Here is a 25,378-nt window from a genome sequence, read left to right as displayed (position 1 = left end):
TCTCTTTCTCTCTTTCACCATCAAGCACACACTGCTAATGATAATGATGAACATCGTCACTGTGCAGTCCCCTGAAATTGCCACAACTATCACAGCGCTATCGAGTCAAACAAACCACCCCCACCCGGACGAAAGTTCACCCTTATCAATGGTGAGATCGATACGAGTTTTGCTCTTGTTACTTGCCAAAAGGGAGATAACGGCAAACATGGGGACGACACATGTAACGATAAAAATAAGAAAGCAAGCAACGACATCGATCGAAATTATGAGCTACCAGTCATGGGAAAACCCTGGCACCGAATATCTGCAAACGGGCTTCTACGTTTGTGTCCCCCAGCGGACCGATTGCGGAAATGTATTTCACTTTTCACCAGCTCGAACGGACATTAATCTTTATTTCCTACGCTTTCGTTAAGGTGTAGCAGCGGAAAAAAAGGATAAGGACCGTGCTTTGTAGGTTGCTCTGACTGTAAACGTTGTTTGATGGTTGCTTTTAACTTTCCAATAAGAAAACTCTGTATTACCAGGGCCCATATTATTATGATTAGTGTTTTAAATATTTGTGTATTGTTTCATTGTTGGTTGTTGGTTTCAATTACATGTTATTTGTTAATTGGTTTTGATATTACTTTTTAATTTTCTTTCCAGGAAGTTAAATTTATTGTTTTAAAATTGAACTATTAATCCTTAAGGGTTTATTGATCAAATCGTTACTCAAGAACGTTTTCATTTCAAAAATATGATACAACTCAAAGAAGCTATTTCTGAAAAAGCTTTTTGCATAAGGATTGCACTTCTATATCAATTTCCATCTCAAAGCCTTCGAAGACGTTATTATTACAGACTATTAAGCGAATATAAGCTTCTTCTGGGAGATTCTTTCTTCTTTTGGAAGATTCTAGGAACTCATATGCCGACTGACTTGGACTGACACTTGGACAAGACTACTTCAATCTCCAAGCTGAATATTAGCTCTCGATGTACTTCTTTCGAATATGATGCCCAATTCAAGGGACGTCAGTTGCCGAATGACTCGGACATAATTTTTACTTATATTAAAATTCCAAATCGTGATTAACTAGAGCTCCTTCAGTTTAAACTTCTTTATGTAGTATGATATCTTCAGAACAGACCTCCAAGAGCACGAACATAACTTCTTTATTTTTAATGCAATTATTTAACGAGTTCTTGAGAAATTCTTGTTTCAAGAACAGTGGAGGATCAATCCCCTTGGAGGCCCAGGGCGGAATTTTTCAAGGGGGGCCCATAATTTTGCTACGGCATTATCGGTGTTAGGGAGATGTACTTCAAACATGATGTAACAACACCAGCAAAGTCTCGGAAAGAAAGCTCCCTTGCGTACATCTCAGAATTCTGTTGCGTAGCCCTGTAAACGGGCCTAGTAAGCTAGTCTCTATATATAAACATTTATATGCGCTAAGGAGAACGATAACGCCACTACTTGGATCGCCATTAGCTGGTACGAAATTCCATACAAAACCAGCTGTTTTCAGATTGCCGATACCAGGAGAGCATCCACGGAAGAGGTAGCACCTAGTACAGCAATTTTGGTCGAAAACCGCCGAAAGGTATGCAATGTTTAAACACTAACTTTCCCGTTGGTCGTGAAAAATTTCTTCGAAAACTACCAGTTTCCGAATTTAAAGTACCAGGAGAGCATGCACGGAAGAGGTAGCTCCTGGTACTGCGCCGTAAGGTATGCAATGTTTATACACTAACTTTGCAACCAACTTGCAACGCAATGCGCCGTAAGGTATGCAATGTTTATACACTAACCTTGCAACCAACTTGCAATGCAAGTTGGGTGCATGCAAGAAACTTGCAGCAAGATGGCGCCCAACTTCGTACTTGCATGCAAGCTTGCATGCAAACTTGCATGCAAGTTCTTGCAAGCAAATTCTTGCATGCAAACTTGCATGCAAGTTTGCATGCAAGTTTGTATGCAAGTTTGCATGCAAGTTGCAAAGTTAGTGTATAAACATTGCATACCTTACGGCGCAGTACCAGGAGCTACCTCTTCCGTGCATGCTCTCCTGGTACTTTAAATTCGGAAACTGGTAGTTTTCGAAGAAATTCGGAACATTCGGAAACAGGTAGTTTTCGAAGAAATTTTTCTCGACCAACGGGAAAATTAGTGTCCTGGTACTGGTGCAATTTCGTTTATACTTTAAAGTCACAAAGTCGATATTCTTCTCTGCATTTAATTTATCACATAGAAAAAAATGTTTTATATAACCAAGGAAGATATTTTTGATCAATTTTCTACCTTGTAAATTAATTTGTTTTTGCTATAATTTAACTTTGTTTTAAAATTTTCAAAAATCGCACAATAGGCACAAATTTATTGGGACCCCCAACACGGCGAGGCCCTAGGCGACCGCCTACTCCGCCTACCGTTTGATGCGCCGCTGTTCAAGAAAAACGAGTACATTGAGAAAATGAAGTTGAATATAATTAAAGGATATCTTTGGAAACTTTCCCTGCTGTACTATGTGTTGTTAAAGCGTTATCAGTTTCTAGAAAATGCAATACAAATATGATCAATATTTTCAAAATTTCTGTTTGCATATCTTCTCTTAAATGAGCTTTTAAAGCATTTTATTATTTATAACAGTAGATAACTTGAAAAACTGATTACAAGTTTGTGGAAAAAAGTACTTAATTATGTTTTTTTTTAAGCGGAGTGAAAGAAACCACTCGAAAATGGTTTAAACTTTAATAGTAGAATGGAGGCAACTCCTGATCATGATCAAATCGATCCGAGGATACTGCTTGTTGCCAACGTTACAAAGAAAAAAAAACACTCATACTCAACGTTCCCGGTTTCCATTCGCATTAATTACGTGCTGTAATGGAAAGGGTTAGAGTATCGAGAAAATGTCCCCGGTTTGACCCACGAAAACAAAACAAAAACGGCCTAATGTGCTGGAAGACACTATTAATGAATTCTTCTCGGGTAGCTTCGGACACGCAATTGCACCGACGCGGTTGGGGAAGGTTTAAATATTTGATACGGTTTTCGCCCCCACTCCCCCAATTTTCCATACGGCCAACGGAGTGCGACGAGTCGCGCACCGAGGGGCACCGAAATAATCCTCGTTTGGCCTGTCACCTTTTGCCGCACCTGAATTATTAATGAGTCCACTTGAAAAAACCGCCACGCGGGTGATACGCGTTCGATTTCTTTTGCGGTAAATTTGCGAGAAAAGTGAGCATAACAAACAAACAAACAAACAAAAAAAAAAAACAAATCACAAAACGAGCGATGGTACAAAGCGGCAGAAAAAGACCTTCTTAAGTGAGCCTTCGGTGGGCTCTATTCCTTAGAAACTTTCCAGCCCGGTTCCGACGCCGCAGCATACGGAATGAAGAAGGCAGAAAAAAAAGTTATGCCCCTAAACAGTACCAAAGTATAATTCTCGTTGATATTGATTGACCGGGCCTCGGTGTATTGGCGAGTAGCGCCTAGGGAGTTGTTACCATCTGCAAAATATGTTGTGCCAACGGTTGGCCCGGTGGACAGTCCAGATACGAAAGACTCTCGCTATACGTTCTCTTATATTCTATCGACGAAAAACGCATAAGCAACAAAAAAAAGCTAAACACCATACTGAAGCATTAGCAAGAAGCGAGAACGATCTTAGATGAAGAAGAAGAGCATAATGGTGTGCTTTGGCATTCCTACTATCAACCTGAAGGGTTTTCAAAGGGATTCAAGTAATTTTTGTTGCCAGTATTCTCTCTCTCTCTCTCTCTCTATTTATCTCTCTCTTCTCTCTCTTGTTCTTTGTTGTCTAGTACTATCACTAAAATCGGTTTTCGAATAACTCTACACCATGTTGCTAGCGTGTTGCTAGCAATGAAAAGCTTATGAGTATGTGCTAAGGTAAGATGATTAATTAGTTCCTGCGGCTAAACCACCCATCGTAAATACCTTTTGAAATGCATATTTTATTACAAAGCTGTTGAAAACGTGGAAGTGTTATTATTAACAATTTATCCGAACTGCCTTGCCAAATTAGACTCACATTCTTTCCCCGTTGGGTTCGTCTAAAACTTCGGTTTTAAACAAAATTTATTTCTATTACTGACGAAAGTAAGAATTTAAGGAAAATATATTTTAATTGTTGTTAATTCATTATGCTAAATATATGTCTTTTTACAACAACTATTCCAGAAATCAGAGCAAAGTTTACATGGTAATGCTAATTTATTTATTTATTTAATTTAAAGATCAATTTTCCAAAGCGATTACAAACGAATGAAAGTCCTCAATTTGTGTGTGCAATTCTTATTACACTTATATGACTACGCTTAGCACGTCTTACTGAGTAATGAGTCACGGAAAACTCCATATGAAGCGAATGCGTGCACAACGTGTTTTGTTTTCAATTAGAACAGACCAAGTGCCCAGGGTAGAAAACCTCCACAACATGAAGTGAATAATTGCGTGGATTTTATTCTGACTCAGCTGGAAAAACGCAATCTTTGTCGAGCGTGAAGGAAACGATAGTTTTATAAATGTTTAAAGAATCCATTTTTTCTCACAGCATAATTTGTTGCTCCCTATATTGTTAGACCATTTTACTATTCTTCGATAGATGCGATTTAAAAGAACTTTAATGTCTTTCTCAGGAATTCAAGTAAAAGTTTTCCATGAGTTTTGGATAAACTCTCAATCTCAGAGACATATTAAATACTCAGACTTTGTAATTTGGGGCCTGGCCTACTTACTTAAAGATCGGCTATACGGGTACGTGGTAGAATAAGTCTAGTAAGTCAGAATTGGTAGGCATTAGTGACTTAGTAGGTCGTTACGCCAAGAAGGGAGATAGATATACTTTGTAAGTTAAATATAGTAGCAGCTTTCTGCACCATCGTGGCAGATGAGTTGAGTGGAGTGTTCAAAGATTGTAGAATTATCGGCTGTCAACCATCGTTCAGATGAAATACTAGTGTAATTACTTTTCTGTACATTGTTCCTGGGTGGAATATTAGCAGAACCGCAAGTGGTAAGAAAAACGAATCGCCTTAAGAGAGGCTTTAACCAATTATTTATATGTCATCTTCGTGTACTAGGATTTCCAATGACTGATAAATATCCTCCCGTATGATTTTCTCTAGAGTTAAAGCAAAGAAAATGTAAGCTCTCCAAGCTCCTTGTCGCCGACTTTTGTCAGTAGTGAAGGATCCTGAGAATGTTACAATCCACTATCACTTGAATTGCTATGTTTTTTATAACTAAAAAATTAATTGTTGCGTCCTATACGAACAACTTAATATCAGCATAATATTTGGTTTATTAAATATTCGTATCAGATTCCGTTTAAAATGCTTGGCAGAAATATTCAATTATTCAAAAAAAATCTTGATGTTGGCTCTATATATTCATTAAATTCTTTGTTGTTCTACTTATTAGAAGATGAAAATAAATAGAAAATCTAATAGCATTTTTACTAGGTACACTCAAGTTGACGACTCACCCGAAATACAGACAAGGAGTCAAAAAAGTACCACCTCAAAAAAAAACACAACGAATAGTTGAAACTGTGCTGCACCCCCTTATACTGCAGTCGACGCGAACGGTTTCAATTTGACAGAATTCGACTTTTAGCAGGCTGTCAGGCAACCGTTTGACAGTAATCTGCAAAAGCAGCGCAACAGCAAAAGGTGCGCTCCCAAGTGTCCAAAAGAATCGTAGAAAAGGGACGATGATTTACGTGGTAAAAGAAAGATGAAGGAAAGAAAATAACCAGCACCTTTTGCGCAAAAAAAAAAACACAGGATCGATGAGGCAAATCGACATACTGCGACTGCTTTATTTTATTTGGATTGCACCGAGAGCAGTTGTGCTGATTTGTAGCTTTGCTTGCGCGAAAAGCAAGGTGGGAAGGAAAAAGAAATCCCGAGGCATTGAGAGACACGGGAAAGAGCTGAACGAAAGTTGACTTAAACTTATTCGCTGTCGAGGATTATTGGAAATCTTTTGAAAATCCCTTCCGCGCTGCTAGCAAAAATGGTGAAAACGGACCCGAAGTTAGCGAATGTCAACCGCATCGAACCAGCCGAAATTTATAAAAAAAATGAAACGGAAAACAAGTAAGCAAGGCACTGCGAAGGACAGCGAGGTGAAGCAATACCTTTCGAAGCATCTAGGAGCAATGGCGCTGTAGTGGAAAACTGTACGATGGAAAGAGCGGCAGAATTTTGGTGCGAGGGCGGTAAATAAGGGTAGAAAATGTCGCTAGCTGGAAAGAGATGAAAGATAAAATGTTCCGTGAGGGTTTTTGGTGTACTGTCTGCCCACAACCGCCGGAACGCAAGGAAAGGCCCAAAAGAAAACTAAAACATACACACATACAGAGGGAAAAGAAACCTTCTCTTTCCCAATACCAACCGAAAACCGATGGTAATGGAAGCGATGAAAAATTGAAAAACCGTATTTTCGTTGAAAGCCTCTTAAGAGATCATTCACATTTTGCCAGTGCCAGTAGCCGGCGTACGTGAATTTTTCTTTTTTCTTCTCGCTGTGTGTGTGTGTGCGAGTGTATGCGTGGGGGGATAAATATTTCCACGTGCTACTGTAGATTTACCACAACAGTAGCAGCAGCAAAAAACAGGAAAATGATTCCACAGAGGACGTTCTTGGTGTGCGAAGTCCTCTGAGGATCTTCTTCGGTTTTTTTTCTCGGAGAAATGACGCAGGGCCAAATTTGCTGCATATTCACAAGTACTACAGAACACCCGGCCAAGTCCAAATCGAACAATATGTGTGTGTTCGAGAGAGAGAGAGTCGGTGTGGAAAAGAAAACATCACTCAGAATGAAGCAAAAGTATAAAAACTCCCCAAAACACTCCACAAATATTCTGTTGACGGAGAGTTTTTTTCCTTCTTCGCTGTATTCCTTTTCCATCTTGTTTCGTAAAGGGTCGTACATTGGGGGTTGTTGTTGTTATTGGGCTAGTCCACAGTGCGATTTCTTCTGCTGCCATTACTTCCTTTTTCGCTCTTACTCCATTAGTCTCTCGGATTAGTAAATCTTAAGAAGTTGGTTCGGGCGGTTTGATTTATGCGATTAATTTGAAAGAATGCTTCCATCATCCCTCCATCTTGCGTGTGTTTGTGTGTCCATTCCATGCGTTTCACTCTAGGAAAAGTAGATAGTCGAGGATGGATGGATATTGCTTTCATATTTCATCCCGGCGATAGAGCCAAATTATTTTTCCATCAGCCTTGAGCGCCTGAATGCGGTAATCGCCGGCCACAGGTCGGTGAACGAAACAAAAAAATCACCAAAAATTTCCCCCGTTACTTCGTTAGCATACCATTGAGCTATGGAAAATATTTGCGATAATATTTGCGAGTAGCAGAAAAAAAAGAAACGGAATGGAAATGTGGATGAACACAAAGGAATGGCAATAATTTGAAAAAATCAAAAAGCTGTGCTGGTTTTAATCTACTAAAGTTAAATTTCAATGTCAAAGTCCTTGCGTTTGTCCCTCTTTAGGACATATGTCTGACAATGAATATTAGACAGAGCAACAACGCACATCATGAACCACAAAAAAGAATAGATCATTCATGTACATACTATTTAGTGTTCTGAAATCAAGTTCAAATATGAGAAGGAAACAATTTCAGCTTCAATTAAGGAATTTATTACTTTGTAATATTCTATGAATAATAAGAATATTTTCATCATCCCGTAATAAGGGCTCATTCAATTATTACGTAACGCAAAAACTTTTGAATATTTGACTTCCTCCCTCACTATTATAACAAAACGTAACAATGGACACATTAGTAAGGCACTAATGTATAAAGTAGCAAAGTCACATCGATTAGTTAGACAATAAGAATAGTTATCAACATTGCCTTAAATCATCTTCGGTTTAGGAGGAATTGATTTAACCCTCTGTGTAGATAGCAAAATTTATATTAAGATTGTTTAAAGAGAATCTCCAACATAATAATTTATGTGAAATATGAAATGGTAAATATAATAAGTGACCGCTCGAATGATCTCAAAATTATGACTTGGTTATTGTTACAGGAGCATCACTGCTATAGAGGCAACAAATGATTCAATGCAACGAAAATAGGAACCAATGCTTACAGGTATTGGTAATTGAACGGTGACATAACCATGTGCAGCGGTACGAAAAGAAACACTCGCACATAGTGCAGCACGTGTTTTTGTTGTTGCCTTCCATTTTGACAACACCGCAATCGTGAATGATTCAGTCGAATATTGGATAGCAAAGCTGATGCTGAGAGCAAATGGTTCGAACGAATCGTTCACGTTCGGATGCCATCACGTGAGAGAGAAAAAAAAAATAACGCGAATGTTAAACTAGCCAACCGGCAAACCGCAACAATCATACCGAGCCACACTTTTCCAAATCTCCATCAAACAAACAAAAAAAAACCTCCAAAAAGATTGTTGAAAACAGGGGTATAGGAAAATGACACCGAAACCAACCAGCACGCGGCTGCATACACAGAAAAAAAACGAGCAGCCAAACCAACGTTCCCATTTTCGAGGTTTTGAGCATTTTCCTTTGTTTGGCAGTTTATCGACTTCAATTTCGCTTAACTGACAGTTTAGTACGCCTTGGTGACTTCATCCGATGAAAGATTCATCCGCGCGAATCCCGCGGTCCCGCGTGGGAGTTTTCGGAAGTTGGTTCAATTTTATTTATTTTGCTCGCTCGCATCTTCCATTCCCCGTTCCCCGTTCGCTTCCGATGCCGTTACGCTCATGTTGATTTGTTTCACCCATTCCTTTCGATACATTGATGCTTTGTTGCTTCCATTTTTGTGTGTTTTTTTTTCTTCGGTCAGGTGATTCTTACCCGGTACCCGGTAGCGTGCGTGCGATGTAAAGTTATTGCCTGCTGTCAACGGTGGCGCTCGCGGCTTCCATCATTTTCTTTCCCAGGGCACTTTCGAAAACCACGTGAATAACGGTGCGGTTGACTTTATGGTACGTTCGCCCGCTCACGTTTCACGTGGTGTGAATTCCTTTAAGACTGCCACTAATACTTGTTTTTGTTTTTTAAATGTCAAACAATATTAAGAACTGGTGGAAGTGGTTTTAGTTTTGAGTCGAAGTCTTAAATATTATTGAATGTCGTTTGTGACATGACCGTAACTTGATTTGACATTTTTGTAAGAATTATTTATGTAAGGCACTATTAAGTTCTTTATATGATCAATATGTATCTGAAACTCAACCGATCAAATCATATTGAGAAGAAACCAAAAGAAAAACATTTACAGCCCAAAGGTATGCAATCCGCATCACAAAGTAAGCGGAAATAAAAATAATTTACAAATTACCTGTCCCAGGTGTTGCAATTTTAGCCAGCAGTTTAGCTATACTTTAAATGTTATTTAAAGATTTATTATCACCAGAAATTATTGCCCAAAAAACCGTGCCGATTGTGTTTACATTGCCCTAACTGAGTTTCGACACATTCGTTTGTCAAGACCGAGCCTTGACAGCAAAAACACCATACACACTGACATATCAATAGGTCAATGTCGGTCTTGTCACCATCTCGCCACACAATCCTTTCCACCTTTTTCCCCATACCCATAATCACCGTGATAGCGTCCTTTAATCAGCATGCTGATCAAACAAAACCCCTCGAACAATCTTGCCTAAAACGAAGAGCGGCGCCACCATCACGGAAGGAATAAAACAAAAACAAAATAAAAAAAACGCTCAAAAACGTGTCAAAATAAAAAAAAAGCAAACCCGTCATCAAACCAGAAAGGCACAAAGGACAACGAGCTGTTGCTAATTTTCGTTTTTTTTTTCGTTGTGTGCTGTTGGTTGCTTCCTTGCGTTTGATGTTTCAATACGACCCCTGTGCAGAGGAGATGGCGGAAATGGTACCACCTACCGGTGGTGTGCTTCTAAATAGAATTAACCTTTTGCCGTTTCTTTATTTTTCTTTAGCGAAAAAAAAAATGGTATGGTTGATTGAAATGAATTTTCCGACATTAGCACGGTGTACGCTTTGTCTCGGTAGATGGTTCCAAGGCCCTCACCCCTCACCCAAGCCGGGCGTCATTTTGCCCCGGACAATATACCGCGTGAGAGACGTTTGCTGTGATTTAATATCCGTTAAGTGGGGTGTATCTGTGTGGGTGCGTGTGATTGTGTGCGCTTCATTCACTTTGTTTACCCTTTTGAATATTTATCCACCCTTGGAAAAACCGTCTCAGCGGGTGACAGTCCTTTCCAGCAGCGTGATATTAAAATCTGTTAGGACATGTACCGCTGCTGCGGCGTAGAATTTCGCCATATGTTTTGCAGGGTTGAAGTGGTTGCGTCGGTTTCGAATGCCGTAATTTGGTTTAATGAATCTCGTTTCGGTTATTAAAATTTATGCACTACACAAATACAGCTTGTGCGATGAATATCACCCATTAAGCAAATGGTTTAATTTGGGAAATTAAGATACTTGATTTTCAATATCAGTTTGCCGGTAAATCAGTTCTGGCTGTTTTCATATTTTATTTGTTTAATTGTGTTGTGCAAATTTTACATAATCTTACCGCATCCAGCATCAGCAATCAACTCCAATGATGACACAGGCTGGGACTCAGTAGTGCTAAAATCGTGAAATATTCAGACACACCTCTAGTATGTAATGGAGGCCAACATTGTCTGAGCCAAACAGCATCTGGGTAGTGCAGGTAGAGAAGGTCGCGATACGAAACACTCACTGTGCCCATGTAGCCGAAACAACACAGCGAACGCAGATGGATGAAAAATATCTCGATGAGATCTTGCTATCTGATCGGTTATGGTTCGACGGTTCGCTGCCCGAAAGGTTGCTCCACATACAGTGCAAAGACGAGACGAAGGCTGTCCAAGAGATAAACTAGCGTAATTAAGGCTAATCGACCCGGGGTCCCCGTTTTCATGCTCGGTACTTTGCAACTGCACATTTACCAGCCGGCTTTCGGTTTGATGCTGTGCGTCTCTTTGCGTTCAGCGATGGGGCTAGATAGAACCACACGGATTCAGGGGACTTAATTGATAGAATTTCCTTTGGATGGATTTCCAACGAACGTTGGTACACATTTTCTGCTGCATAAAGGTTAAATTATATTCTATAGTTGTTTCCTGCTGCATTACACAAGAAAGAGCTTTCTACAGACATACAATAATAACAAAAATATTCAAATAAAAATGAAATTAAAGATTTTAGTGGATTTCTAAACTATCTTAATTTGGGCCTACCAAGCCTCCTCTGTCCATGAGGACTACCTAAAACGGGTTTTTTACAGGGTCGTCCGGTATCATTCTCATGACGTGACTAGCCCACCGGGGTCCAGGCTGGTCTAATCCGCTGTATGACGGTAGGTTCGCCGTCATAAAGCTCATCATTGTAGCGACTCCTCCATTATCCTTCCACTCATACGGGATCAAAAAACCTTCTGAGAATCTTCCTCTCGAACGCGGCTAAGAGGGATTCGTCAAGTTTTAAAAAAAGTCCATGTCTCACAGGCGTATCTGAGCACTAGAGCTATATAAGCCAGTTTTGTTCAACTGACAATAATTCACTAAATCTACTTTACCAACAAATGTATTTATACTTTCTCACGATCTTCGAAGGATAAAACGCATTCAGACTCTGTTTAAATGACGGTTTTATCTCTACCATCACGCAGTGGAATTGTTTTTTGTCTGTTTTTTTTTGAGGTCACATCTTATTTATCATGCAACATCCCTTGCACACTTCTTCTGTTTCTGTTCCTGCGCTGCGCAAAAAGGGAATGCTTAAGCAGCCTCCACTTCACTCGGCCGTTACAAAGTGTAACGACAAACGTCATAAAGCGAAATCGTTTTGCTAATGTGCATGCATGCATACTTTAAGGATGTGTGTGTGTGTGGTAGTGTACTGCTTTACTGCTTGGCTTCTTCTTTTTCTTTTCTTCTTCTGTAGCGCTATTTCGACTTTGAGCGGCCGTGGAAATGATTCATGCCACTGCTGACAGAAAATCCTCGAACTCGGTGGTGGAAAAATTATTAAAAACGGCGAGAGAAAGAGAATGAGAGCGAGGGAGCGTTCGGGTCTGGTTTTCTAATGCGATTCGGTTCGCAAGAATCGCCACGCATTGAGCATTCGAGGCTGCTGCCGTGGTTGGGATGGACATTTGGTGTGGGGGGGGGGGGGGGGGGGAATGGGAGGGGTTGAAGAAAAAGAAAATAACACACGAACCATCCGCTCCAAGGACTGGCCTGGTCCTGCACGGCAAGACGGTGGCCGCTATCCTTTGGACTATCCCCAGCGCGTGGCTGGGTGAGGAAAATGGCGAAAAGGCAGTATCTTCAAAACGCAAAGCGCAGGGAATGATTCATTATTTTAACATCGTCGTATTCGCTTCACGACCCACCGTGACGGAAAACCGGGAGGGGTGGGTGGGAGGGGGAGGTGAAGGCTGGACGACCGCATGAGCTTATGTAATTGTAACGAGGATGACTCGGTGGCACCGGAGTACCGTGTGGCTGGAAAAGCAAGGAATTTTATGCTTTTCCGGCAATGCTTATTTATTCCTATAGGTACCAGCCATGCGTGACGATAAATTATTACTTGACTCTTTTTACCGCGCTTCTCCCGCGCCGTCCCTCCCATTGCCCCCCCTCAAGCGGGAACACTACCCCAACGAAGTGTCCCGGGGTGATGAAAGAAAGTGCCAGCCCAGCTGGGTAAAGGCGGGAGGGGCGAGTGGGTCGCAGCGACGCGGATCGGAAAGGGACTGCGGACTGCGGCGAATAAAACGAGCCCAGGGCAGTAACCACGATGCCGCGTTTTTCCCGCGATAATCCACTCGCCGATATTTCCCAGCGGATCCTTTTCCCGCCCCAAAGCACTGGCTGGTTGGGTTTTGTGGTTTTGGAAAATTGAAGTGGATGTTTATGTGTGTTTGTAGCGGGGGTACGGAACGATTTGTGCCTGAGTGGGGCTGGGGAGTGATGTATGTGTGTGTGTGTAAGCACGAAAGAGAGAAATTGAAGAGAGGTTGGCCAGTGTCACCTTTCGGCGCTGGTGGAGCGAAAGACGCCAGGAAGAGGAACGCCAATCAGGATCAGCGTCTTTGTTCGCGGGCATCCTGAATCCTTCGCAGAAAGGTATCGAAATCGGTTTTCAATTCATTCAATTCATTGCCTGGTTTTCGAAAGGGAAGGGGAAGGGGGAGAGGGGGGGGGGATGGTTGTTTTCCCCATCTGCTTTTGCAGTCTTTCTTGGGAAGAGTTTCTCCGTTTTGGTGGGAAAACCGTCGGGAAATCGGAACCATTTTCCCGGTCCAAAAACGATTCCTGCGGGAGATGGCGGTACCGATTGGGCTGCCTACCTTGTGTTTGTTTGTGTGTGTGTCTGTCAATCGTTACCACTACCGAAGGACCAGGTGTGAGAAGGATAAGAACGGATGGTGGAGGAGCTGTGAAAACTTCCAACCTCTCATCCTCCTCGCTCTCTCCATTGGTTCCATCCAAAGCACATCCTTTCACATCGATCCATCCATCCATCCGGAATGTGTTTCGTTTTTTTTTTGAAAATAAATAATTCAACTGTTGGATTCGCAATGCTGCTGCTGCTGCTGCTACTGTCCTGGCAATGGTAATAAAATTGTTCCCCAAAATGGAACGGTTACATTTGCTCGTACCCAACACAAGAGCGGGGTATGCGAGATGAGCAACGCGGAAGCATTGCCGCGGACCGGGTGGAAAGGTCGTTTTTTGGTTAAGAAGCGACCATAAATATCTTCAAGTCCATTGTAAAACGCCATTTCACCCATGCTCCCTGGGTGGGGTTTTCGTGCAGGAATAAATGGCAAAACGGGTGGGAAGAAAAATTGCGCCGAAGCTCAAATGTGGGCAAGAACAAAAGAAAATGAGATACAGAATGGGGTTGGGAGGTTGGTCCGAAACGGGTGGAACGGGCGCTTGTGGCGAAGCAGCGAACGGGATAACCACTCACACTCGATTTTAAAAAGGACAGTTTCGTGACCAACAAACGAAATGAAGTCCCGCCGACTCGGAACCAAGACACGGTTTTCTAGCTTCGGGGCGCACACGAACAAGGGGCAGGTTGCTGGAGGGAATTACTTCCGGGTTTTGGAGGTTGATGAAATTTACATTTGACCTGTGGGGACCGAGCACGCTAATAATTGATCGAACCAATGTTGGGATGGGGGGCGGCTTTTGAAAGTGACGTGTACGAAATGTATTCCCGTGTACACGTGCTTTTGCAAATAATAAGAAAGGTGCTGGCGAGAAAGATGATACAGTTCAAGTGGAGTTGGTGATGTATTTTCGTTATTCGCTTATTGATGTTTTAAATGGAAAATTTCGAGATAAAAGCAGATTACTTCTTAAATTCTTGAAGATTTCTGACGTAAGGGTTAAAAAGATGGCGAAAGTAAAAAAATATTTCAAATCTCCGCATGATCAACCTGATCTGGAACAGAATGCAGGATGTCTCGCGAATTCCTTCCTTGAATTTGAAAATCTTTCTAAAAATCTCTAGTATCTCTATAATTCAAGAGGCTTTCGATAGCTTGTTCGGTTTCTCAGACAGCAATATCTGAACCATAATGACATCTTAAGAGTTTCCTCTGCTGAATTCAAGAATATTATCAGCACTTCAGTAATATATAACGCGAAATTAAGAATAACAATTCTCATACCAACCCCTTTTTTGCCTGCAGAAGATCTTCACATATTTGAAACAGTCAGTTATTTACCGCGAAATTTGAATGATAAATCAAATCAAAATTAAATAATCAAATATAAACTTAGAATTAGAGTGATTGGATCTTATCTCATTAGTCTTAAAGTGAATAAGTTAAAAAAAATCGCAACTACCAACAAACAAGATCGTTAGCGCCGTTGATTTTCGAAAAAGTTAAACGCCTAAAAGTATGCAATGCGCACATTAGTTCAACATCACTGTGCGGGGTGGCATTTTAAGGGCAAGTAGTGGAACATAATCTTCACCATTATAATTAGGAAAATACGTGCATAAAACACAAATTTATCAGTTTGATAATTTAAAATTATGAAATCCGAGATAAAATTAATGTATGAATACATCTTACATTGTATTGGGAAGTGATGGTAAAATAATTTTCAAATATTAATCTCCCTAGATGCAGTTTTCCGAAGTAGTTTAAAAGAACTTTGTTTCTATTCGCATTATAGAAAAAAGTGCATCTGTGCTTCTGAAAAGTCGTTACTACAAGCATCAACTCATAACTATTGAAAAAACCAGTCAAAATGAATGGTATAATGGTCAAAATTTAATTGTTAAGATTATGCCATCGATGGTTGGGTGGTGACAAGACAGGACGAAAAAAAAAAGAGATCCCCAACCGTGCCTTAATCCCAGTGCTTGCTGCTGGGCGGACCTCAACCGTTTGTCGCTTGCCTATTTTCTCGAGAAATGAAACCTCCAACTTGGAAAATGAGTCTTTGGGTGACGTGCGGTGTTCTAAGTTTTTCCCTTGCCCATCCCCGTTCGTCTCGCCATCTCTTCGTCGCCTGAAAGCGAAAATATTCAAAACGCTCCGAAACCAGCACTGTTTTTCCCCCTTCTGGTTCTCTGTTCATTGCTGGCGGGAAATAAAAACCGGAAGGAAACTAGCAGCTAGAGTGAGATAGGAAATTAACACGACAACCGGGACAGTTCACGGACGGATCAAACGAACAATGGAAGAGCGCAAAGCGAAGGCTTTCTCCTAGCGACGTTACCCGGTTGGGCTTCAGCGCTTTGCCACCAGGACTTCGCAGGACTTGCCACAAGAGCCTTGGAGCTGACTGAGGAAAAAAAACCCCGATATGGAGCTTTGCGTGAACGTAGAAAATAAGACATTCAAACCGATGGGAAGCCGATGGTTGCGAGCAGGCGTCAGTGACGAAAGCGTGGAACGACGGGGGGCTTTCACGGTAAAGTGAACTACCGAACTATATCTATCTGCTGTTGCTTCAGCTTGTTAGCATAGCTCGCAGAAGATTGTACATCTGCTCGTTAATCCGCTTATCATCCACTTCCCAGCAAAAAGGACACTCCAACGCACAGCAAAAGGGGCCGGCGCGTCCGAGAGATATGTAGTGGCGTCCTCCTCCCCCCTCTGTCTGTTCCCCTTCACGCACCTCCCATGGCCAGCAACAATATTCTTCGTCCTTTTTTAAGGACAGATCAAAGGAAAAAATCCCGTTCGGCAAAGGCATAATCACCACCTAAAACTCTCTTCTCTCCAGCAGGCACACTTTCTTCAACCCCTTCTAATGTTCGTGAAGGGTTGAAGGGATCGAACGAAACATAACCGAACGTTAGACATCAGTGAGACGAAAAAAAAATACATGGAGCGAACACCGCAACTATTCTTTCGAGCGCTTCTTCAGCCGACGCATCAATCGATGGCGAATCGTGGCGACCAGGATTGCCCTGATCGAACAGCAAAGGCGGCGGATGTCCTCTACATGATACTAGTGGTAGACAAACAAACAAACAAAACACAACGAATGACGGCCAGCATGGGTGGTTGGGTGGATACTTTCTTCGGGATCATTTCCCCCAGACACCGCACGGCATTTCTGCATCCCCAAGTGCTTCATTAAAACAAGCCAAATTCAATTTGCTGCCACACAAAAGGCTGGCCATCGGAAACGGATTCACTGATCCACCGAACATCCCAACACCCCTCTCCTTCTCTTCCACCCTACTCTCATCAGCCAAAAGATGGGGATAATGCTGAAATCTAGAATGTAAACAAATTAATAATCTTGTTATTCCGCTTTTTAGAACTTTACGAATGGATTTCGGTCCTGGGATGGTGTTATATTCCTAACGCTTGCGAAATGCAGTCGCTTTATCTATTCCCTCCCCCCAAAAAAAAAAACCGATCGTCGTAATGGTGAAGCAATTTCACCCCCACAAGAACCACCCCTTCCACCCTTAACGGTCCATCCATCGACAGCAACGCTTGGGGAGGATGTGGGTGGGAAGGTTTTATTTCTTTGTTTTTTTTTGTTTTTGGTTGGTTTTTTGTTATATTTTATGGCGCGCAGTGTAGCAACGCGCGCCCGAAAAGCTTTTTTCCACCAACCGTTCGTTTTTTGTTTTGGTTTTGTTCCTCTGGTTTGCCCTGCTTAAGCTCGCCAACAAGATGAAGCTCATTTACATTTTAGCGTTTCGGTCGAGATCGCATCTTGTGCGCGAGTCCTGCTGGGATTGTTTCCTTTTTATCTTACTCCCCTCCCTCCCCCTTTCCCCCCCCCCCCCCCCCCCCTTCTGTGTCCTGCCACCGTGCCATGTTTTTTTTTCGGTTGCGCAGCATTGGAAGACGAATTTAAGCTTTTGCTGGCCCGCTGGACCCGTTTTCATCGTCTTCATTTTGATGCAGCCATTTACGTGGCACAACGAGAACGTGCAGAGTGTGCGATAGTTTTCACACTCCCAAGCCATTTAAAAGCTGAATGCAGTACGATCGACACATTGTTAAGTTTGAAAGGGTGGCATTCTGTTTTTCAAGTGATGCTCAACTACGACAACAAAAAGGGTTTTGAAGATGCGAAGCGTATTACTTTTCGACCTCTCTCGGGGGGGTTGGGAACTACACCTATTGCAATTCCACCAACATCTGCAGTGAACAATATGCTATTATACCTGGGTCGGGTTGCTGGCGTCGTCGTTGGTTAGAAGCTCCAAAAATCTCCCAGTAGCGACGTTAAATTTGATCTGGAAAATAAAGAAAAAACAAATGAGAGGTTAAAATTACAACACGTTACCCACTCGGTTAAACTCGTCGGTAAGTATTTTACACCTTGTTAGGAGCGCAATGCGCTATTGGCATGAATGTTGCGAATTTATTATGTGTATTGACATTCTTAACTGTGAAACTTGTTTATTTTTCGAATTGCACTATTCGTAAAAATTATACTGAATTTTTAATGAGCATTTGCTTGTACCTCAATAACTTAAATTCTGATTTGTAGGCTTTTGTTTGTGCCCATCTTCTGTAATTGTACATTTAAAGTAGAATTAGAGGTTACAACGTCTACATAAGTACGCAATTTTTCGCTAATATGATGTACATATTTTAATGTTGGTAATAATTCCCATTGTATTTCCCCCTATTTTATTTTACCAGCTCTCTCTTTTAAATGCATTATCAACAAGATTGATTCCGCTGTACAAATGTTATCTCGTGTCTAAAATTCATGCGCGTCTTTTTTTTTTTAAACCGCGTTTACTGGAAAACGCTAATGAGTGAGTAAAATAACAAAGAGTCGTTAAACCTTGTGACGAGTGAGTGAAACTCTCTCATTAGTACGTTTTAACTCACTCACTCACTCTTATTCACTTTGCCTATCTCTAGGTTCAACCAATGCGGCTCTCGGGCTGAATAGTTTGGAGACCTTTGGAGACCTAGATCACTTGGTTTGTAGATTTGAAACTTTATGTTACTTTATTGCGTAAGAATCATCGATGTGAATTAGCTATTTTACATATTTGCGCGCTTTGGACCAAGGGTGTCGAATCTACATATTTCAATAGTTTTAAGTTTTAAAAATAAAACAGGGGCATAAGTGTTCGCCTCCAAGGGAAATAAGTATTCGCTTCACCGGGAGAAAACTCAGATCCGGTTACATTAGGCCATTCATTTCATCGTCGTCTTGAATCATTGCACATGATCCCTAAACACCTGAAGATACATAGTCCACCGATACGGAACGCTCCCTTAAGCGAGGTGTTTTGTACTCTTTCGAGGATATGTGAGATAGAGAGAGAGAAAGAGACAGGGAGAGAGAAAGCCGAGAAGAGCAGAGCAGAGCCAACGTACAATGACTAACCATGCATTTTCACGCCCTCCGGTGCGGTGCAAGCGGAAGTCAGCTGGAAATTATGCATTTTTCACTATTAACATATTTGCATGCATCGCAACAGGGATTCCCCCCCCCCACTGGGAGGGAGACCATTTTTGTTGCGCATTTGTGACGGATTTTGCCAGAAGGACGGTGGGAAATGCGCCCAGTGGTGAGGGCAACTTTGTTACACCGGAGCGGTTGCTCGTGTGTTTGGTAATTTATCGCCTCCGCCTGCCCCACGTGTATACGAGTGCGGTGTTACTTTGTTAATTGAAGGACTCGGCAACGCGGTAACGCGGGTATGATACTTTCTACGTCGTGATGTGTCTGTGCCTTGGGATTATTTGCGAGAATCGCCGAAGACAATAAACAACTCTCGATGAGTGATACGGCGGTGCATTCACGTGCCGGAACCGAAATCGGCGCTCCACCGGGTGTAATGCTGGATTTGTGCGCCTGAAGGTATGCATCACCCACAACAAAGAGGGTTATTTTCCAACGCATCGGAATACATTTTGATGGAAGGCACAACGAGACAAAGAATTTTTTTTTTATTCTCCCTTTGTGCATTAAGTGCATTTAGTGCTTGGCGGTGCTGGCGCAATTGTTTTGCAGTGAGAAATAGCGCCTGTCATACTGAGTAACATGACACGTTAGCGCAAACACAAGCAAGCGAACTTAGTGCATGGAAGCAGTTGGAAGCACCCACTTGTTTGGCTTCGGTTCTTGCTAAATCTGAAGCAATCTCGTTTTCCGATTGCAACTTCTATCTCCGATGTACTTTTTCATTGTTTTTTTTGCAAAAATAAACACGTATGATTCCGACTTACAGAAGGCTAGACTAGATGACGGGATGGGAACTCGGCGAGAAAAACAGCGAAAAAGAGCAAAAATCAAATTTGTGGCTGAACCCGGTGCTGAAAAATGTTTCCGTATTATCGCTGACAGATGGCTAAATTGAGCCATTTCCACGATTTTTATTTACCTCGGAACCCCGTGTGAGGTGGTGTGTTTCCTTCATGTTACAGCTGTAACAACATGGGCACTCCGACAAAGAACAAAAATAACTTCCCTCCAGAAGACAACATTGTCACTTTGGTTTTCTGTAAATGCATTATGCAACGTGCCATTCGAGCGGGTGAATGGGTGGGTAAACCCCAAAACTCGCCCAACCATCGCCACCAACGATCATCCGGATGTCCGTGAGATGCGGTAGAATGCTACACCGGAAATTCGACGGGATAAGCACGGTTGCTGCAACAGACATTAAGGGAGTAGAAGGGAAGAGTAAACGGAAATGTTGCTGCGGCATCCGAGGGTGAGTGTCCGGTTATCGTTGGCGCTGCAGAAGTGCAAATAAGATGTCCAAAATGGAAACAGAAGACGAACAATATGTTCTTGGACAAGGAAGAATAATTCCAGTAACTTCCAAAAGATAAAAAAAAACAAACAAACTCTCGCTCGGCCAGAACTAACCGGAAATGGATGACAAAATATAAAGTGAGGTAGAGAGTAAGAGAGATAGTGAGAAAGAGAGAGAAAGCTTAAGAAAAAATAACAACCAACGAACAGATAAATGTTTGGTTTGCACTTGGCACACAACACATGCAGCTCGGGATTCGGAATTTTACAAACACAATGCACCACGGGTTGCTGGAAAAGTGCAAAACTGCTTCACTGGAAATGAGCGTACCGGTGAGAAAATCGGGAAAAGATTGCTTTTTCCCAGCTGGAGCAAAAAAAAAAAAAGACGTTGGTGGAAAATGTCTTCCTCCCCCCTAGTGGGACGGGCTTGGATTGCAACATCGAAACAACTTCCAATCGATTTCCGTCCGTGTGTGATAAAGCGTCGCAAAGTGGGTGATGGCATAAGCATTGTTTTTCATTCGCTGTCGTGCCATTTCTATTGTGTTCTCGTCAATGGCATCTTATGGCGCGTGGATTGCCTACTTTTAGGGGTGTAAAAGAGATGCATTCAATTAAAAGCGGATTTCTGAAAGCGGTTTTGTTTTGATGACATTCGTTTCTGGGACTTTTTTTTCTTGGAGATTATTTACATTTCACTTACGATTGAGCCGCAATAATGCATTTCGCGAACCGACAGTGGAATTGAATTGTCGGGAATGTGCATGTTTGTTTATTACTTTGACTGTTTCCCGTTACTGCATTAAATGGTGTCGGGCATTTTCACCCCATCCCTTCACATCCCTTCCCTTAAAAAAAGAATTAATACTAACGCTGGCGTGCAAACAAAATGAAATGAATTGCATGATTTCCACACCGTGTATTTTCACCCAGAGCGAGAGAAAAAAAAACCAGAGTGAAAAAATGGAAATAAAAATAAAGAACCGTCCGTATAATAGCACCACACATCGCCCCAGACGGGCTTAGACGTGGAATGTAGACGAGTTCAAACGGATGGATTACAGTGCACGGGACGATGTTTGACGTTCGTTTCATTGCTGCGACGACCGGAACGCGCCCGGCTGGATGCATCTTGTTGTGACGCTAATTTCGCACATCAGTCAGTGAGGCACAACCACCCGGGGCCCTTCTGCCAGTGTCGCTGGGCCCTCCGTTCGAGACATGTGTTTCGTCTTGACAGCATCCGCCACTACGCAAACATCCTGTCTGGGCACGGAGCGTGTCTTCACCCGTGTGCGCTTTGTTCGAAGGGGCGGATTGTTAAGGTTTTTTTTTCTTTCTCTCTCTCTCTCTCTCTCTCTCTCTCTCTCTCTCTCTCTCTCTCTCTTTCTCTCGTTTAAATACATATGGTGCTAGGTTGCATGATCTGAGATATTCGACTTGTTCAGTCTGCAAACGCGTTTTTTTTCTTCTGTAGAAGGAATTACGTTTTACTATTTTGCTTCAATGAGTGAAATGATTTTCAGCTGATTTTAATGTTTATTTGTATTGCAAAAAAGCAAACATTATTGGATACATTTTAAAATTGTTTGGTAAACAGCATGACAGTGTAGGTGTCGGTGATACGTGTTGGAAATAAAGACAAATTATCGTTGCAATATTTAAGATTTTCTCTATATTGGATAATATATGTTGTTTAGTAGCAATTATGTTCTTTTTTACACAAATTATCTCTACAATCAGATTCAGCAAATTGTTATCAACTGTTTTAACAAAGTCACGAATGCTATTTTAATAAACCCCATTCCCATGCTCTCTTGGAATGCAAAAAGGCTTTTCTGCATGTGTGCCGTGCGTATGGGTCCGTGTCTTTTTTTATATTCCCCTTGAATAAAACCCCGTAAGATAAATGGATACACGTGTTTCTTCTCAACCAACTCCTAGCTACTGGGATACCGCGAATTGCTGGGGTTGAATTTAATTTTTGCAAAATGCGACTTGAACATGTTTAAATGCATCTATTTGAATGTAAAGAAAAAAAAAACACAATCTGACACATACACACGCATACAACGTGACACTGTGGGGAATGCAAACATCCTTTAAGATCTGCGTTTTTTCTTATTTGATCAGTTGAATGTATATTTTTTGGTTGCAATCGTCTAGTCTGAGAGCTATTTTCCGGGCTATATTTATAGAATCGCACGCTTTAGCTTTTCACTGTCGTGCGTATGTGTGTGTGTGTATGTGTGTAATTTTATTTTCTGCACCCTCTTTCGTGTGGACAAAATCGGGCGAGGTTATTCGCGAAGACTCCACAAAATGTGCATAAGTTTTGTGCTCGTACTGCTCTGAAGTGTACCAGCAGTAGCGAGAAAAATCCATGCAGTATGGCTGCGTTTTTCACATGTCGCACATCTTCTCCGGACAAGAAAGGTACATACATGTGCTTTTGTTATTTGTCAAAAAAAAGGGGCAAAAAGAAGAACAGTTGCAAACTGGGAATGCGAAGGAAAATCAAACAGATGCAACAGTGCACCATACGTCGGTCGGTGACAACCTTGAGCAGGATGTCGCTTCGTTATACTGCTCCAAAAAGGCGCACAGCGTAACGATGCATCCGCTCCAACAAGGAGAAAGGTCTCCGTACCGCTGGCTGGCAGAATATTCGGTGCAGTGAGGCGATACATTTGAATGTTGTCTTATTATCACGAGGTTTCCTGTCGGTGGTACGGCTTGCACGATTTTCCTTCGGGGCGGTGTTCTCCACTCCAAAACCTCCCGTATCGACACGGAGACAGAGTCGTTATCTGCAACAATATTGGGGAACAGAGCCATCAAACGATTACGTGCGGAAGAGCGAAATATAGTGGAAGCGTGCTGGAGAAGATGATTGAGAGATCGTTCGGTTGACAAATTCAATCACGAAATGCAGCTGCACCTATCTATTTTCTTTTTTTTTCTATCCGAGAGCGTTTCGGATCATTTTAATCAATTTCCAAATCGATGGTCGATATCTTTCGTGTGGGGAATGTCGTTCGGGGAACTGAAGCCTCAAATGGGAAGATAAGTTATGCTACGAGATTTAACGCAGTCGTTACTAACTACTCAGTGAATGCGTAAGTCGAAAAGAGACTGCTGCTTAAATCAAATGATTGGTTAAAGTAATCTTCCCTTGTTATAGTTGCTTTAATGTAAATAAATAAATAAATAAATGAATAAACAAATAAATAAATAAATAAATAAATAAACAAATAAATAAATAACTAAACAAATAAATAAATATGTTAAATGATTAATGAACAAATAAATGAATAAATAAATAAATAAATAAATAAATAAATAAATAAATAAATAAATAAATAAAAAAATAAAATTATAAATAAAATTAAAAAAAATAATAAATTATAAATACAAAAATAAATATATAAAAAAAATGATTAAAAAATCACTTGGAATTTGATTATAATCTACTAAAAACCCAACAGATGAATATTTACCGTAGGTGACCTTGATTGGTTGTAATGAAAATTTAGAACAGTTAAATATGTCAATGTAAAAAGCAGATTCAATTTTTTTTTTGAAAACCTTTACAACTAGTTCAGAAGCGATTTAGTTAAAATAGATGCTTCTTTTATTTAGCATTTAATTAAGTACGGCTTGGTCATTTTACAGCATTTATAATTGTTTGCAAATAAATAGTGTAGCTCTATATTCCTCGAAAGCTCTATGGCACTATATTCCTGTTCGGCAATCGTTATTTATAACAAAAAACAAAGGGTGACAGAGAGTACAACAAAACGGGACGAGTTGCATTCCAATAAAAGGTTCAGCTATCAAGTCATAGCAGCAAATTGGTAATAACTGGGTAAGTTCACTTTTCTAAAGTCCCACTTTGGTGCATTGTTTGGAATCGTTCTTCACCTGCCGCTGAAATCAAGCGCAGTGTTCGAATGGGCGCCCGAGCGTTTTGCTATGCAATAAATGCTGCCCGCGCGAACTAGTGTTCGCATCGGTCCGGCGTACGGCGCATTCCGAAACAAATCCGATTACAATTCCCGACCAGGTACACCAGCCCCGTGGAATCTTCCATTTGCTGGCTGGGAAATAGATCTGCGTATGGTTCACCGGGTCCGGATTTTCGGGAGCGTGGGTGCTGAAGGGGTGATGGAGGAGCGAGGGGGGGGAGAGGGTAGGAGGTTGGGTGGGGATTGAGATTTAAATGCCATTAGCCAATTTATGGCTTTCAATTTCGACCACATTTCCCCGAACGCTCTCCGTGCTATGGTGCTGTCCGATGCCAAAAAGTCATCCATTTGTACGGGTCTGCCGAGCCTGCACCATGCGTTCCCCTTAGCGCTTCCCGTTCCATGTTCACGGTTTCCCCAGTGTATTCAGGACCATCCTCCGCTTCGTTTTTTTCCTTTTTTTTTTGGTTGGTGAGCACCATTTCGTCGCGTCCTTTCCATCGGACCGATTGTCCGATGCCGGGCCGAGTTTGGAATCTGTGCGCTGTAAATCATTTTTAATTTTCACCGCCTCAAACCGAGCACCGTCCCAGTGCCCCGAGCGTGCCTCGCCTTCATTGGTGGATTTCGCAAATAGCAAGCGAATAGAAAAGGAATGAGAAATGAGTGTCCGATCCGGTGGCATGATTCGGACCGGCAATATTGTGGAAAAGCCGGAAAGGAAAGCCAGGGACAGGGAGGGAAAATAGAAGAAAAACAAGCCAGCACACACACACCGCCAGTGAAATCACGCGCTGGCCAAGAAACATAAAAATTAAGATGTAAAACATCTGGAGCTGACCGTGAATTACGTCCGTTAATACTTTCCCCATTCTCTGGTGGTTCTGCCGGCCGTTTCCGACGGTTGGGAATGTTTGGTTCAAATAGAAATGGAAGGAGTGTGGTAAATGTTTATTTCCCTCCCTTCCGGGTGGTGGGCGCCCTCACCCACCACCCCCTACTACATCCCTCACAGGCGGTGGGGTCGTTTGTCCTGGCGAAAATCAAGGCGGAAAATGCTGGAACAAAAATCAATTACCTTTTGCGTTTGGTGAAATTCATTTTTCCGAACAATGCAATACAAAC

Source organism: Anopheles moucheti, chromosome X (genome assembly GCF_943734755.1).
Source record: "Anopheles moucheti chromosome X, idAnoMoucSN_F20_07, whole genome shotgun sequence".
NCBI classification, from domain to species: Eukaryota; Metazoa; Arthropoda; class Insecta; order Diptera; family Culicidae; genus Anopheles; species Anopheles moucheti.
Note: the sequence above shows the minus strand (reverse complement) of the source record.